The sequence below is a fragment of the Panthera pardus genome, unplaced genomic scaffold (assembly GCF_024362965.1).
Source record: "Panthera pardus isolate Hobbes unplaced genomic scaffold, ASM2436296v1 HiC_scaffold_22, whole genome shotgun sequence".
NCBI lineage: Eukaryota > Metazoa > Chordata > Mammalia > Carnivora > Felidae > Panthera > Panthera pardus.
The window spans coordinates 69,809,049-69,813,009 of record NW_026526788.1 but is presented as its reverse complement, the minus strand read 5'-3'; the positions used below and the strand labels follow the sequence as shown (position 1 = coordinate 69,813,009).

The 3,961-nt window shown below is 51.1% G+C and overlaps 1 long non-coding RNA gene across 2 annotated transcripts; it reads right to left on the bottom strand.

The window, feature by feature from the left end:
* Positions 1–542: 542 nt before the first annotated feature.
* On the bottom strand, positions 543–2,968 carry LOC109273022 (uncharacterized). 2 transcript variants are annotated; one of them, XR_002082711.2, is made up of 3 exons: positions 2,840–2,968; positions 1,934–2,124; positions 543–740 (listed from the first exon to the last, which is right to left on the bottom strand). It is a non-coding gene; the product is annotated as an uncharacterized LOC109273022 (long non-coding RNA). The 2 variants fall into 2 exon arrangements; XR_002082710.2 differs by lacking the exon at positions 2,840–2,968 and adding an exon at positions 2,744–2,832.
* Between the last annotated feature and the right edge of the window lie 993 nt (positions 2,969–3,961).

Sequence of the window (3,961 nt, the reverse complement as noted above, 5' to 3'; positions counted from 1 at the left end):
GGCCGGTCAGACCCTGCTGGTTATCTCTCTGTCATGGATTGTAACACATTTTCAAGGCGCTGGAGGGAGGGTCACAGGTACATCCGGGAAATTTGGGGCTGGATCAGAGTGACTCGGGGACCCTAAAAAAACTCCAGGAGGCAAAAATACCTCCCTCTCCCCAGCCTCAAAAAAACCCCTGGCTTTTCCAGATGCAGCAGTAACTTTTGGCCACAAGAGGGAAGTAAAGACAAGGCTACCAGGGCCGAATCTCCCAGCCTCCACCCAGGTCTCAGAAGCAAGCGGAGGCCTTGGCAGTGGTTGTTTCTTTTTTTAAGGCCACTACCATCAACGTGCAGATGAGATGTGCCACAACGGGCTGGCCTTTCTCCGCAAGTTCCAGCGTAAACTAAGTTGAATGGGCTGTTATTCATGAATGTATCGGCTCCGCCTGCATTTATTGAGCACCTACTGTATCCCAAGCACTGTGCTGCTACTGAGGATGACGGATGAGTAAACTGACAACTCCAGTCTGTGTTCTCAGAGGAAGCACTCACCATGTTCCTGGAAGGGTCCAGGCTGGCCTCTCAGAGGGGGTGCCATTGGAGCTGGGGCTTGGAGAAGGTCTGGGAGTTCACCAGATAGAGGAGGCTGGCTAGAGGACATCCCAGGCAAAGGAAACAGGAGAATGGCAGCTGCAGAAGTCATTGGAGTGGGAGCACAGTTTTCTACTGTTGCCAGGGGCTGGATTTGATGACTACCTGCAGGTAAAGATTCTCGAAATTCTCCTGTCTTTTTGGTCAGGTTTATAGCCCCCCACAAGAGTGGAGCTCCAGGCTGTGGTTCGAGGGTAATGGTGGGAACCCGTGTTTTCTGGAAAGTTCCTGTGATTATATCCTTCCTGAGCATATTCATGGGAGTCTCCCAGCAAAGTTTCCAGCAAGATCTTCCCCCGGAGCCAGCCCAAACGGCCACGCAAGGCTGGATGGGAACTTGGATGGTGCTTCTACCCCACCCCTCCTGCATCAGGCCGGAGGTGGGCTGAGGGCTCAGATCTCATCTCTGGAAAACAGGCTGCAGTCAGTCCCCTAGCAGCTGGATTTCCAGTCCCTTTTCCTTGGGCTCTTTTTTCAAAATGGCCCATATCCCTTTGCTCCTGTTTTAGGCCTTGCCTGGATTCTGTGGCAAACCACAGCTTCCCTGGCAGTTGATCTGAGCCTCTGGGTATAAGGCAGGGCCAGGAGAACACCAGGTCGTGGAGGGCGGCCCTGAGCTTGAATCCAGGCCATGTCCACATCTTGGCTATGTGAGCTCGGGCCTGATACTCAACCTCTCTGGGCTTCTATTTCTTCATCTGTGGAATGGGCATCGGAGGCCCTTCCTCCCAGGCTTATGGGGAGAGGTATCAGAGGCAAGCATGACCGGGTCTAGCATGACTGGGTATTGGGGAGTAGTGACTGGGCATGTCAAGATGTCAGGAGCACCTGGGCAAGGGCCACAGCCAAACCTGCCCAGGGAGCCCACTTGAGTAGTTGGGCGTCCTCCTTTCCCTAGCACGAGAAACGTCCGTGAGAAAACAGCACCCAGGAACCGTTGGGGGAGACTGCCACTGTTGTCTCCTCTGGCACTGTCCCTTAGCCAAGGAAGCCGGGAGCCAAGCGGGCCTGAAGTGGATGAAGGAGGAGCTGACCCCAGGGGATGCTGGGGAGGGGACGTCATTGCCCGTGTAAGCCCAGTTCATCCCAGAGCTGCTCATTTTCAAGGGGAGCCCCAGAGTAGGCAGGACTAGGTGGGACAAAGGGTCGCATCACCTGCAATGTCGGGGCTGCACCCAAGGCCAGAAGAGGGGACTCTGACCCAAATCCCCATCATCAACATCACCATCACCACCATCATCACCATCACCGGCACCACCATAGCAACACTACTACTAGTAACATAGTAACTAATTTACCGAGTGCCTGCCACACTCCAGGCATTTGCCCTTACAAGAACTCCTCACAGCAGTATTTCCAGTAGGTGTCGCCATTATTCACATTTCACAGATGAAGATAACTGAGGCCGGGGGTCTAAGGAGTCCTTCTCTTTCCACTCCCTCAGCTCTTGGGAGCAATTTCTCCCAGGGCAAGAATGTGGGCCAAGTCCCTTCGGAAATAGAGAAGAAGAAAAGTCACTCTTAAAGTCCTCAGGGAAGATTTCTTTCTTTCTCCCTCTCTCTTTTTTCAGAGAGCGTGTCAGACTCCCACCTGTTCTTTGAAAGTGAGAACATTAGCTGGGTCAGCAGGGGAGCCAAGCACACAGCAGAATTCTACACTCAGCCAGAACTTTTCTATCTGCCACAGTGGGACCCACTGTTCTGTTCCATCCCCAACTCTTGATGGCTGGCTCTCTGAATAAAGAGCAAGGCCCTTTCACCCCCTTGAAAGACATTCACAATCTGCCTGGAGAGGCAGAAGTCAGTTTGCTGTCTCCAAACCCTCCTAATTGTGATTTATGCAGAACTCGTTAGTTGTCCATCAGCCGGTGGAACAGTGTCACCGGCAGGGATGGGGGCGGCCACTCCCCCAGCCCATCACATACTTCCTCACAGCTTTGGCCTCTCCAGCTTGGACCCCTTGCTTTCCCTTGGCCAGAAGTAGGGAGGGGGAAGAGGGCCTTCATCAAGGAGGGAGGGAGGGAAATCATCAAGGATGCTTCTGCCTTTGAGAAGGGGACTGGCTTGGACCCTGCTCAGAGAGACACCCACCCTCACTCACTCACTCACACAGTTGAGAGGACCCGGCGCATGGTCTGGCCATCGGCTCTTTGCTGGTAGAGTTGGCCTGGGCCTCGCCCACAAACACTTCATTGTTGTGTGTACCTGTGTGCACCTCACCCTCAGGAAAATGCCTGCCCGCTCTGCCAGCACCTTTGATTTCTTTCTCCCTAGAACCAACTCTGGCTCATGGTTATTACATAGTGAGCCAACGTCCTTGTGTGTGGATGGACAGAGACCTTTTCCTGCGGCCCTGGAAACATTCCCTGCTCAAGAGACATGGAATGTTCTAGAGCCACATGGAATGTTCTAGAACTCCCAAGCCATGGTAGGGGAGTCCTTGGATATCTTATTTTTGTAAAAATCATTTAAATAAAGGGGGGGGGGATGCCAAGTCACCCTGCGGTTGAGGAACCCAATGGAGCCCTAGAAACTCAGTCCCCTCAGTCAGCCCTGAGCTCAGGAAGGAGGCCCAGCCAGAACCAGCTGAACTCAAATGCTAAAAAGACTGAGCACTGACCCAAAAGACATGGAGTTAATTGACAAATGTTTAAAATTAGAAGACAATGGGGGGTCTCGGTGAAGCGTCTGACTTCGGCTTGGGTCATGATCCCATGGTTCATGGGTTCAAGCGCCACATCAGACTCTCTGCTGTCAGCACAGAGCCTGCTTTGGATCCTCTGTCCCCCTCACTCGCTTCCCCTTCCCCACTTGCACTCTCTCTGTCTCTCTCAGAATAAATAAATAAACTTTAAAAAAATAAAAATTAAATTAAATTAAAAGAGAATGAGGTACAGACAACAAACATGTTTGACCTCAGCTTCCTTATCTGTTACATGGGCATTGTAGGACAGGTTCAAATCTCCTTTCTGTCCTTCTGAAATCCAAAAAGCTCCGAAAACACAAAGCTTTTCCCTTTTCCCCAAACATTTAGCACTGAAACTCATTTAGTGGCGACGTCTGACCAGAATTCATGTGAAGCAATTTAAAACTTTGATTTATCCCACCAAATGTGAAAACACAAATGTGTTTGATCAAGGGGTGCCCACGCAGACCTACAGAGGGGTGTTATGTATTACACGGTCTATGCCCTTATTTTTTTCTTTACTAAAATCTGGGGAGAAAGTCTTAATTGTTAAACACATCAGGCCCCATGCATTTTGGGATAAGAGCCTGAGGACCCACCATACAAAAGATGATTCTGAAAATCCAATGAGATAACACATG